This window comes from Melospiza melodia, chromosome 26 (genome assembly GCF_035770615.1).
Source record: "Melospiza melodia melodia isolate bMelMel2 chromosome 26, bMelMel2.pri, whole genome shotgun sequence".
In the NCBI taxonomy this organism is placed as follows: domain Eukaryota; kingdom Metazoa; phylum Chordata; class Aves; order Passeriformes; family Passerellidae; genus Melospiza; species Melospiza melodia.
Genome location: NC_086219.1, coordinates 61,465 through 74,590, shown reverse-complemented (window position 1 = coordinate 74,590; position 13,126 = coordinate 61,465). Strand labels below are relative to the sequence as shown.

The 13,126-nt window shown below is 40.4% G+C and overlaps 1 long non-coding RNA gene across 3 annotated transcripts; it reads left to right on the top strand.

Moving 5' to 3' along the window:
- Nucleotides 1–3,229: 3,229 nt before the first annotated feature.
- Nucleotides 3,230–10,076, top strand: LOC134429562 (uncharacterized). 3 transcript variants are annotated; one of them, XR_010030607.1, is made up of 7 exons: nucleotides 3,231–3,335; nucleotides 5,848–5,912; nucleotides 6,520–6,583; nucleotides 7,274–7,349; nucleotides 7,470–7,729; nucleotides 8,120–8,237; nucleotides 9,383–10,072. It is a non-coding gene; the product is annotated as an uncharacterized LOC134429562 (long non-coding RNA). The 3 variants fall into 3 exon arrangements; XR_010030609.1 differs by having other exon boundaries at nucleotides 3,230–3,350; nucleotides 7,470–8,237; nucleotides 9,383–10,076; XR_010030608.1 differs by lacking the exon at nucleotides 3,231–3,335 and having other exon boundaries at nucleotides 5,738–5,912; nucleotides 7,470–8,237; nucleotides 9,383–10,076.
- Nucleotides 10,077–13,126: the final 3,050 nt, after the last annotated feature.

Genomic DNA, 13,126 nt, shown 5'->3' with positions numbered 1-13,126 from the left:
AACAGCCGAGTTTACACCAAGAGCCGATGATAGCCGACTGGAAACGATAGCCGAGTGTAGCCGACTTGAGCCGCATTTAGACAATGTGCCGAATACGACCGAGTTTAGCCGAAGAGCCGAACTGAAACGAGTTTAGACCAAGAGCCGAACCACGCCGAATTCAGCCGAGTTTCATTAAACAGAACCGAACGACGCCGCAGCGCTCTGCATGCAGTGCGCCTGTGCAGACGGCAGGGATCGCTGTGCCTGCAGAGCGCCCGTGCACAAGGCAGGGGGCGCTGTATAAAGTATAAAATATCAACTATCTATAAAAAGGAATAAAAGCTCTATGTCATGTGCAGCAGTAGAAAATTTCAGGCTCCCAGGGAATAAATCGTTTTCTTTAAATCATTTTCGTTTTGGAGGTTTTTTTACTCCCAGGTAGCCTGAAAGTTACTACTGCTGCTTTTTTATTCTAAAGCTAGAAAGGAAAACCAAGATTAGAAATGCAGGGAAAGAAAGAAAGAAAAAGAAAAAAAGAAAATAAGGAAAGGAAATGAAAGGAAAAAAGAAGGAAGGAAGGAAGGAAGGAAGGAAGGAAGGAAGGAAGGAAGGAAGGAAGGAAGGAAGGAAGGAAGGAAGGAAGGAAGGAAGGAAGGAAGGAAGGAAGGAAGGAAGGAAGGTAGGTAGGTAGGTAGGTAGGTAGGTAGGTAGGTAGGTAGGTAAAAAAACCCAAAAACCAGGAGGGCAAGGAGAAACCTAGGGGGAAAAAAAATAGAAGAAGAAAAGAAAAGAAAAACCAACAACAAAAAAAAAAAACGAAGATGGGCAAGAAAAATCCCTGAAAACAGACCAGAGGAAAACCCCAAGATGGGCAAGAAAAAAAATCGCAACAAAAAACTAAGATGGCGAAGAAAAAATCCAGAAAAGGAAAAACCTGGAAAAAAAAAAAAAACCTGAAAAAAACCCCCAAGGGGGGCAAGGAAAAACCAGAAAAAACACCAAGATGGGCAAGAAGAAACGAAGAAAAAACCCCAAGAAGTGCCAGAAAAAAAGAGAGGCAGTAAAGGCCACAAAAACTCAAGACAAAAGAAAAAAAAAACCAAGACATGCCAGAAAAAGGTACGAAAATGGTTCTGCCAGGTGCGATCAAGGTGAGCGGGTTCAGTTTCAGGTCCAGGAGATGAACAAGTGTCAGATTAGCTTGGGGCACTGCTGTGCAATGCAGCCGTGACAGGATTTATGTTTAAATATAGTTTAAATAAATTGGGGATTGTTTGGCTTTTATTGGGGTATGGGCTGGAGTTTTCATAAAAAATATAAAACTAGAAATGCAAATATATCATATATATGTCGATATCAATAAATATTTAATACATATAAATATAAGTAAAAGAAATCTATTGTGTCAAAAGAATCTATATGTTATTATATAAAAAGGTATTCTCTCCAATATATATAATATCTATAAATATAACAAACGAAAATTACAAATATAGATGTGAATAGAATTATGACAAACAAAATTATTTTTAAACTTTTAAATGTGTTTTAAAGAAAGGGGTGTCTTTGCTTTTTATTTCGTTAGAGGCAGGGGTTTTATTTTAAATAATATAAGTACTATAGAAATGTAAATCGACATACAGAAATATATAATAAATATATAGAGATATAAAGATATAATACCAAACTATGAATAGAAATAGAAATCTATGCAAGTAACATGAAGAGATGCAATATATAATATAATTTTTATTATAGAGTAATATAAATTCTAAATATAAATGCGAATATAAATATGAAAAATATATGATGGGGGCTCGGAGCAGCCCAGGTGTGAGTGTGAGGATGATGGGGTCTCGGAGCAGCCCAGGTATGAGCTGTGAGGATGATGGGGGCTCGGAGCAGCCCAGGTGTGAGTGTGAGGATGATGAGGGGCCGGCTCCTGCCGGGGCGAGGCTGTTTTAGGGGGAGGCTTTGCCTCAGCTCCGTTTTGCATGGAGCTGCTGAGTGGAGGGGTTTATGGGGCGCTCCCGGCGCTGTCTCATGGAAGGACTGCGGGAGCTTCCCACAGGGTCGGGGGCACCACCTGGATCCGCGCTTGGGTACGTGGAGCATCGCTTAAAGGAGGCGCCGAGGGACGAATCTTTGTGCCGGGGAGCAGCAGCCGAACAGGTGAGCACGTGTGGGTTTGGAGCGGGGACTTTTCTCCTTCCCCTTTGCAATTTCATCTTGCCAGTCCCTCCCCGGTTCCCCAGGAACAAAAATGGAGCTTGCGAGGACAAAAGGGATTAAGGAGAAGGAAGCAGCTCCTCTTCTCTTATTGTCTGCATTTGACCTGAGGGGATCCCTCTTGACTTGTGGTTTTAAGGGTGTTGATTGCAGGAAAAGCTGCCTTTTCCAGGCTGTTCGGGGTATCCCGGGGGTGACAGGGAATTCCTGCGTTCTATTCTAAGGGGAATGGGAAAAGTATTCTTGTGGCATTATGGGTTTGATTTGAAGGCAGCCACCCCATTTGCACCACCCTCGGGTTTAAATGGCGGGGGCAGCCCTGGTGTCCCTCCTTTTCAAGGGTTTGAATGGAGGTCGAAATCGCCCTTTCCCATCAGTCGAAGGCTTTCATTTGGGGAGCGCCCCTACTTTTCTGCTCTCCTAGGGGGTGAAATTTTAGGGGAGAACACATTTCTTTGCCCTTGTTGAAGTGAGGTGCGCTCCGTCTGCGGTTTCGGGGCTGGCTTGCGGGAAGCCGCAGCTCCGGCAGCGTTTGCAGGGCTGCAATGGGGCTGTGCCGCTGCATTGGAGGGCGCTGCCCGTGCCCGCGGCCCGGCCCGGAACGTTCCCGCTCGGGAGCGCTGCTGGCACGGCCCGGACAGCTGCCGGGGCGCACGGGGGATTCGGCGCGGCCGGGCCGGCCGAGGGCGGCAGTGGCGGAGCCGCGCCGGTGCGAGCCGAGCGGAGCCGGGCCGGGCCGGCCAAGGGCGGCAGAGGCGGCGCGGGCGCTGCTGCGCCGGCCCGGGCGGTGCCGGCCGCTCCGTCCGCTCCGGGCGCGGGGCTCGGGCGCCGCCGGTAGCCCCGGGCCCGGTGCCGGCCCCGCCGGGCAGGGGCAGCGGGCGGGGCTCCCCGGGACGGCGCCGGCCCCGCGTGCCGGAGCAGCCGCCGCAGGAGCCGCTTTCCTGCCGGGAGCCGCGCTCCGTCCGGGGCCGGCAGCGAGCGCGGGGTTCGGCCGCTCCAAGTTCGGCGGTGCCGTGGCTCGGAGGCGCTTTGGAGGCGTTGATGGCATCGCTGGGTTCGGTTTGCAGCGGGTGTCCGCTAAGGGATACGGTGTTCTTCCTGAGTGGGCACGGTTCTCGGTGCCGGTAGGGATGATAATGGTTTGTTTTGGATTGAGTTTTGTAGTCGGATATATATTTTTTTGCCGGGGTATTATGTTTAGAAGGGCGCGCAATGTTTTTTACGGGTCGTAGCGCGAAGCAGCGGTTCGCATTTTAATTCTGTTGCGGTGGCTTTTATTAGCGTGAGTGTGTAGTGTTTGTTTTGGGGGGCTTGGGGAAGCGTCCTGTCCTTCATAGCAGCGGGTTTTTAATCTCGATAATTGCATGTGTGTTTATCGTCTTCCAGGGCTTTTATTTGTTTGGTTTGTTTGATTGTAGTGTATGTTTTATGGTTACGGGTAATTTGGGGGACATTGTTTATGGTTACGTTTGTCTTTAGTCTTTGTGTTTGTTTCTAGGTGGTATTTTTATTTTGATAGCTTGAGGCACTATGGGTTTATTCAGTTGGGAATAAGTTTTTTGTTGCAGATTTCAGTTTATTTGGTTTTTGGTATTATTCTTGTTGTTGCTTTCTTTATTTTCTTTTTTTGTTGTTGTTGTTGTTGTCTTTTAATGTATTTGCGTATTGTTTATCAGGGGTTTTTTTGGGTATTTATATGGTGGGTTTTTAAAGTATTTATTTATTTGGGTAGTTAATTTCTTAGTTTTTAGTGGTTGAGATGTTTTTCCATTTTGTTAATTAGTTCAGGTTTTAAAGTTATTTTTACAGAGGATTGTTTATTCCTTGAGTTAGTGTAGAGGTAGAATTTTGTTGTTTTTTATTTTTTTTTAGTAACGTCGTTCAGGGTGAGTGGCACTGTCTTGAGTTTAGTAGATTGGTTTGACTTTTTTTTAGTACTTTTTGTAATTTGCTGTGTGTGTTTCTATAGGATTTTCTTTTATTTTGGTTCCATTTTTCTGTCGTGATGAGAATTGTTATTGAAAAGAGTGTTCTTTGTTTTTTCGCTGACACTTGTTTGGCTGTTGGAGGTATCTTGATGTTTTTGGAAGATATTGGTGGGAATTTGATGCTGTTTGTTCTGTCATTTCATTTAGGAATTGGATTTTAAATATACAATTATGACTCTAACTGTATTGAAACAAAAGAAATAGATGTGTAGCAATGGGAATGAGCCAATTTTATTTTTATATATTCGGTCAATTTCTAAAATTTAACATGTAACATGAGTCATTATATGTTACAATAAGTTATTCTAATTTTAATAGAGTATTGTGTATGTTTATAGATATATGAATAGAGAATATAAATGTAAATACAACCCAAACAAAAATACAAATATATAAATGTATTGCAACTATATGCAGATATATAAAAAATTAATAATAAATTGTAAATATAAAATAACATAAATTGATACAATATATAATACAAGTGATACTGCATATATTTTATGAAAAATATTATAGGAAATGGATATAAAATAGATATAAATACGGATGTGATATATCTATCTATCTATCTCTATCTATCATTTGTTGTATATTATGATAAATACAAATATAAAAAAACATTTAGGTAGTTTAAAATAATGGATGGTTTTGTTTTTTCTTTGCCAAAGCAGGGGTTTTCGTGTAAAAATTACAAATACAAATAATATAAAGGTAGAAATATGAGTATAGAAATATATCATAAACACGTTAAAGATTTATATAAAAATTAGAAATATAAGGAAAAATAAGTTGTAGCAGTAGATATGGTAAATAATTTAAAAAATATTTCCCGTATATTTTTTGAATAAGGTGCATATTATATATAGTTATTAATATAATACATCAATATAAACGATAAATATATATAAAATGTCAACTATCTATAAGAAGGAATAAAAGCTCTGTGTCACGTGCAGCAGTAGAAAATTTCAGGCTCCCAGGGAATAAATAGTTTTCTTTAAATCATTTTCGTTTTGGATTTTTTTTTTTACTCCCGGGTAGCCTGAAAGTTTCTACTGCTGCTTTTTTATTCTAAAGGTGGAAAGGAAAACCAAGATCAGAAATACAAGAAAGGGGAAGGGGAAGGGAAGGAAGGGAAGCAGGAGAGGAAGAGGGAAGGGAAGTGGTGAAAAACAGGGTGAAAAAAGTAAAAAGAGTTGGAGGGAAAAAGAGAGGGCATCCGGGAAGAGCGGTGCTGCCTCAGGTCCTTCCCCGCCCTGGGGCGAAGGAGCCGTTTGATGCCCGGGAGGGAGTGCAGGTCCCGGTGGCTCCCGGGGGACGGAGCGGTGGCTGTCAGCCCGAGACTCCAACTCCCGGCAGGCCGTGCTGCCGGCGCGGCGTGTGACGCAACGGCTATCGCGGCACATGAGTGGCTGTCAGCCCGAGACTCCAACTCCCGGCAGGCCTTGCTGCTGGCGCGGCGTGTGACGCAACGGGCGACGCGGCCCGGCATTTTTCTCTAAATCGGCAGTAAATACAGCTGAGTAAAATTAGCTTGGTTTTCTTCCTTCTTTTGTAACTGAACTGTTTTTATTAAAAATCCTATTTGAATATGTAGAAAAAGTGGGGATGTCCTGTAATATATCGTAGCTTTTCTTGTTTACAGGGTACTGAGAAAATACGTCTCCCTTAGAGTACCGCGGAAAGGTTCTCAGTGCGCTCTCTATCAAGGTATGTATTTACAAATAAGTGATCCCTTTAGATATTTGCCTGTGTACCTTTTCCTGTAATTCAGAGCTTGCGTTCTGTGGGTTTTATGATAAACCTGTAAAACATGTAAAAATGGTTTTGCAAGTCTTAAACCTTGAAGGCAGCAATAAGTGGATTTAGAGCCTGTTCTTGACCAGACAAAGGGAAAAAGTGTGACTTTGATGCTGAACTTGTCATTTTTCATTTGACTTGTCTTGAATGATTTAGGAATAGAGAGAACTAGAAAAAGAGAGAAATAGAATTGGTTCTTGAGCACTCCTCAACTGCTCACCATGATCCAGTGTAGAGCCAAAGGGAAGGGTGATGGAACAGAGCTCTGAGCTTTGGAAGGAAATAAATTTAAACCTGACCTCCTCACAGAGTCTCACTAACTTCTTTTGTTTTAAAATACAAAATACGATTAGGAAGTGTTGGAAGTTAGTGTTTTGGGAAAGAAACAGAACATTCCATTTCACAGAGGCTCTGGGAACGATTCATGTTGTAAGTGCTGTCACTGCAATCAGTTAGTGGTTCAGCCTTGAAACGTGCACTTGGCCTTCTATAAAGCACTGTTTTGTTTGCCTTTCAGTGCTATGAGTCTTGATAAATTGGAGAAGAGCCCAAGAGAAATTTTTCATCCCTTGATATAAAAGGTAGGAAGTGACTTTTTTTGGTTTGGTTCTTTTTCTTTATTATTTTCTGGAAATAAAAGTAATTAAGTATAGGTACTACTGGTTTGTTTCTTCCAGTAGCAGGTGATAACAATAGCAGTAGTACTAGTAAAAATAACAATAGAAATAATAATAATAGTAATGTAATACTACGTAAACTGTCTTTATCCATTGAACTGGCCATTTCAAATCAAAACTTCTAAACACAAATCAAACCATCATCCTTGTAGAATCTTTCACAGCAGCGGGCTAAAGATCCTGGTTTTGTTGACAGGATTTATTGGTTCTGGAAGAACAAGAGGGAAGTACAAGCCTAACTACTTCTAGCTCACAGGCCCGTCCAGTGAACCCAGGTTTGTGTTTTGGTGGGCTTGTGATGACTTTGAAATCAATTGCTCATTCCAGTAAAAAAAATTCATGTTTTTTTGAACGTGACAGCAGAAATAACTTTAGGCACCAACTGAATAATAATAGATCACCAGTTTAAGTTAAAAATTCATGCTATACTATCAAAATTTAAAGGTAAATTATTATGTATTAGGTGATGGTATAAAGTGTATGTTCTAATGTGTAATGCAAAGATACATACGTACCTGAAAGTCCTTAGCGGAAACAAATTTTTATGTCTGCTGTTTGATTGTTTACCATACGATATTTGGTTTCATTTCCCAGGGACCGGTGAATTTTAACTTTGGAGTCCCCTATGCTAAGGATGCTCAGCTTACAGGTGATGAAATGTTCAGTAATGGTGAGTTTTTCACCTTCTCTTTAATTGCTATGCTGATCTGAATAAGAAAAAAAAACAAAAGCAAGAGGAAACAAAAAGGATGGTTTATTATTTTTTATGCTGTTATGTTTGTTTCCTCAGTATTTGCTGCAGCTCTGCTTACCCAAGCTTTGGGTTCCTTCTGTCCCACTGGGAGTTGCCCAGTTTGGTTGCATCTGGTGAAATTCACCCTGAGACCTTACAGAACTAGCTCCAACTACGTGAGAGCCATTTGCAGTTCTCTCCAGACACCTGGAGAATGGGTGACGTTTCTGAGGATCCGGCGAGCGTGCTTCTATCAAAACTCAGTCTGTGAAATTCCTGGGGAAAACCCTTCTGTGTCCTGAAGGGTTCAAACTCTGGTGAGGATCCAGTTATCAGGGGCTCACCTGGATGGTTCCAGCTCCCAAAGTTAACACTTCTACTCTTGCCCTGTAGTTTACATCTATTGTATTTTTGTTATTTTGCAACATTTTTTGTCTTTGCAAAATATTGTGCATTTCACTCTTTGGAACCTCTCAGATGGTTCTTTGGTGCAGCACCACCCCAGGGGACACTTGGCTGCTGTCCTGAAGGGTTTGGTCGCTAGAATTGTGAATCCTGGAGAGTTTGTGAGTCTTCTGTCCCCAGGGAGGTGTCGTGCTTTGTTTACTTTTGTTCTGTTGGTTAGGCGCTGCTTCTCGTTGCAAGTATGAATTTCAAACTGCCCTGTTCTTATTTTAACTGTTTTCCTGGTTCTCTCTGTCCGGCAGGGAAAGACTCTCGTATCCTTGTCGTCGGGCTCGGTGCTGTCCAAGAAGATACAGAGACTAAAAAAATCATAAGAAGCAAAATATGACTGCAGGGAAAAGAAGCTGGAGAGAACAGAAGGTGATGTTGTTATCCTTACCCTGTATTAGAAACATCCGCTGTGCTTTGATGCTGGCAGCTGCCAGGGGCTTGTTAGCTCTTTGTAGGCAGGTGTAGGTGTTCACTTGTAGGTTTTTTCTCTGGACAAGGCAATTCAAACTTTGCTAAGCTTATATTTGCAGATTGCTCTCTAGCACAGTCCAGCATGACATTTTTGAATGTTGTAAAAATACCATGTTACTTGGAAATTGCTAATGAAGAGAAGCTTTAGGGGAAAATAAGATTTCAGGGTTGGAAGATGTGAGAAGAATTTTGTGGGGACGTTAGACTGAAGTAAAGCACACTTGAAGCTGGACTGGCACGCTGGCAGGTCCCCTATTAAACAGTAGTGCTGAGATTAGCCTGGGGGTTGCCCATTGTTTCTGTAGAAATCAATGTTTCCTGGTCTTGAGAGGGAAGCTGCTTTGAAAAGCTGGAAGGTGCAGCATGCTGACAATCCCCGTGCTTTGGATTAAAAGTAGATTTCAGAAGGGTCCTAAGCTTTTGTCTTTTCCTTGAAGTTGATGTAATCCTATCGAGGAGTTTTTAGTTCTGTGTTGCCATGTCATCCATCAGAGCCCTGTTGTACTAATCTTCATACAAGTACAAAACAAAAAATCAGACCCTGTCCCAAGCACTTAGAGGCCAGAACACGATTTCCTCGGGCTGCCATTTGTGTGCCATCGGTACTCACCACGAATTGAGCCCTCTGGCTCTGACAGAGCCCCTGGATGCTGACGGAAGGGGGCTGGTCACAGACCCTGGAGGTGCCTGTCCCCCAGGGTGGGAGAGGACGAGGCAGTGTGGCCTGCAGGGAGGGTCTGGTCCCCAGAGAGCAGCCGGCGACTGCCCGGGGCTGCGGGTGCACCCTCGGGGTGGACGCCTGCCCTCAGGTTTCCCTCTGGGCACCCGGGGAGGGAACCAGGTCCATCCGTGTGGCAGCTGCAGGGCCTGCAGGCTCTGGGCCCTGGAGCCGAGTGAGCCTGAGCTGCTGCATGCTTGCTGTGAGCTTTGGGGTGAGCGTGCATCACTGCAGGCCTGGGATGGATTGAAATGCGCTGAGGAAAGCAGAGGGAGGGAGGGAGGGAGGGAAATGCTCTGTTAACATGTGCCAATTCTTCTGTCAGACTCATCACGGCGGGACAGCGTGAGGACTGAAAGTGTAAGAAGATGTGGAGGGAAACAGAGAATCTGACAGGAGCAGCGAACGCACGAGTGCAGGAATTTTGCTTTTTGCTTGGATGTAAACTCAGGAGTTGAGAGGAATTTGGGAGTGAGAAGGGACATTTCAGAAGGAGAAGAAGAAAAAGAGGTTGTTGTTGTTGTTACAGTCCTGGCAAAATCTTTTGTTCTAGCTAATAAAAGAAGTTAGTTTAAAAAACAAAAAGGAAAAAATGTAGTGTTTTTTTTTTCCTTCACTATGATATTCATTGGTGGTATATGGTGTGTTGTTTTATTTCTTGGTATTATTAACTCTGTGTAAATTGTTTTTTGAGTGAAGCTGACTTTCTGGATGGGTTGGTTTGTATTTGAGGCAGGATTAATTTCAGTAGGGTTCTTTCATAGATTTCTGATGGGTATTACTGGGATTTTGGTTTTGTTTACTGTATGTATAAACCTAGAGCTTTGGTAGGGCCAGCTGGGCTGCTGGAGTTTTGGGTGTGAATTTATTAGATGGCTTTTGTTAGATGCAGTTTTTAATTTTTGAAATGTTTTTCAATGTAGTGGTTTTAAGGTGGTTTTTAAGAATTCATTGTATTGCTTTATCTTGTTTGTAGTTGGTGTATGATAAGGGATGTGGTGTGACTTTTTGAACATTATGGTTTTGGTGTTCCTAAGTTCTGATTTCTTTGTGGTTCAATATTTTTTTTTATTTTTATTTTTTGGGACAGGGGCATTTATATGGTGGGTTTTTATAGGCAATATGTTTTTTAATTTAGGTAGTGATATTTTTTAATATTTTAATAGTTTAGGTTTTTTATTTTCATGGTTTTAATTATTTTTTTTAATTTTTTGAAATAACTTTTATAGATTACATGTTATTATTTGTGCATTAACATAAAGGTAGAGCTTTGGGGACTTTTTTTAGTAATGTTTAGGGTCAGTTGTGCAGTTTTGAGTCTAGTGCGTTGGTTTGATTTAATTTTTAATGGGTGTTTGTTTTTATTAGCAGTTGTGTCATTTTCAAGGTGTGTTTGAGTTTTTTGGGGTTTTTGAGATACTGGTTTAGGAGGAAGTTTATGATGAGCATGTGCGGAGGTTTTGGGCTACTTTATAGTGGGATCTAAAATTTATTTACAGTTAGGTTTATTTGAGTTTTTATTAGGGTTCAGTGACGTTGTGGGATATTTGTTCCGTTAGTAACAGAAATAGGTTTTGTTTTGCTGTGCTGCGATGGGATGGGCGTGTGCTGCGTGCCGGTGCTGACAAAGGTACAGTATTGTTGTGGCTCTGGTGCGTCGGGTTAATGAACTGACATGGTTTAATGTAGAGATGAAAATAGAAATAAATATACATTTAAAAATAAATATAACATTAGAGTGGTAAACATAAATATAGATAACAGATACATACATAAAACTATAATACATGGTATATAATTGTAACATATTATCATATAGGTAAATGATAGTCTATTTTATATATATATATATATACACAAAGATATATAAATATAGATTGTAAATATAAAAATATTTAAATAGAGTTAAAGTAAATTGGGTGGTTTTATTAGGTTATAGGCTGGGGTTTTTAAATGATAGCAATAAAATATAAATTCAGATATACAAATATATATAGAAATACAAATATCTATACATATTTAATTTAAACAAATATAAGTAAGAAAATATATATAATACAGAAAATATATATCTATGATTATATTAGAAGGTATTCTCTCTAATATATATAATATCTATTAATAAAAGTAAATAAAAATATTCATATCAATATCATTATAATTTTGAAAAATAAATTTACTTCCTAAATTTTAAATCTGGTTCAAATAAAGGGGTGTCCTTGGTTTTTATTTGGTTAGAGACAGGAGTTTTATTTTAAATAATATAAGCAATATAGAAATGTGGATCTTAAGATAGAAATATATAATAAATATATAAAGAGAAATTGCTAAACTATGAATAGAAATTTAAATATAAATATATGTAAGTAATATGAAGAGTTGTAGCATAGAATATAAATAACATTATATGGCATTATAAATTATAAATGGGAATATAAATATAAAAATATGGAAATATAGTTTAAGAGAAAGGGAATGTTTTGACTTCTATTTAAGTAGAGGCAGGGTTTTTATTTTGAATATTGCAAGTGTTCCAGAAGTAAAAATCTTGACGCAGAAATATTTAATCAATATAAAAAATATGAATATAAATATATAAAAAATATAAATACCTACTCACATCGCAGGTAATATAGAATATAAATTTATTTATAACTTGACATTGGTAAAGATAAGTTTATAAGTAAGCAATATACATTAATATACATTATAAATACAAATATGAATATAAAAATTGAACATGAGGATAAAATCTATTTAAATATTGTTTAAAACAAAGGGTTGGGTTTTTTTTATTCTTGTGTTAGAGGCAGGGTTTTTATTTTAAATAATATGAATGTAGATATTATTGTTATATATTTCTAAATATTGAGATATACAATTAAGATATAAATATATATATAAACACAAAATATAAATAAATACAAATAATAGGAAGAGATGTAATGAAGAATACAAATAACAGTATACATAAGTATACATTTTAAATGTAAATGTGAATATGAACCTGAAAAATAGAATTTAAAAGATATTTAAGTACAGTTTTGAAGAAAGGGGTTCTTTTTGGCTTTAATGTGGATGGAGGCAAAGGTTTTATTTTAAATAATCCAAGTGTTACCGAAGTAAAAATCGTAACAGAAATGTATACTTACTATGTGAAAATATTTATAAAAATATACAAATAAATTTAAGTTTTAGGGATATATGCAATATGGAATAGAAATGTATTTATAAAAAGAAATGTATAAATGGACAGTGTACATCAATATACGTTGTAAATAGAAATGTGAATATTAATATGAAAAAATATTTTAAAAAATATTTAAATATTTTTTTTAATAATTTTTTTGTGTTGTGTTTTGTTTTGTTTTGTCTTTTATCCTATTAGATTAGAGGCAGACGGTTTTTTTCCCTCTTCCCGCTTGTTTTGGGGCATTTATTTCAGAGCAGTTTTCGGCGGGGGTCGCCCCTGTTCTTTTTTGCCGCCTTCGCTGCCGCAGCCCCGAGGCGCGCTGCGCCCCCGGCTGGGGCGGGCGGCAGTGCTGCCGCCTTGTGGGCAGAGCGCGGTACTGCAGCCGTGCAGCTAGAGGCGGCCAGCTTGGGAGTGGCGCGTGGGCGATGTCGCGGAGTTTTGTTTGACCTTCTCAGCATGGCGGCGAAAAGGGCGGGGAAGTGGAGGACCGTGTGGGTGTTTAACTGCACTGCCTGCGCGGAATACCGACGTCATGGCGGCCCCGACGGATTTTTCTGTGGCGTTTCATGTGTACCCGAGACATGCTGTGGGCTCAGGGGCTCCGCGGGCGGGCGTATTTTGGCGGGTTTGTGAGAGGCATCTGGGTAAACGCCTCGCTGTGCCGGGGTCCTCTCACGTCCGCTTTCCCGCCCTGAGGGAGCCGAGCCGGGCCGAATAGTTCCGAAGAGCCGAAGAGTCGAGTGTGGCCGGAAAGAGCCGAGTTTCCCCGAAGAGCCGAGTGTGGCCGGAAAGAGCCGAGTTTCCCCGAAGAGCCGAGTGTGGCCGGAAAGAGCCGAGTTTCCCCGAAGAGCCGAGTGTGGCCGGAAAGAGCCGAGT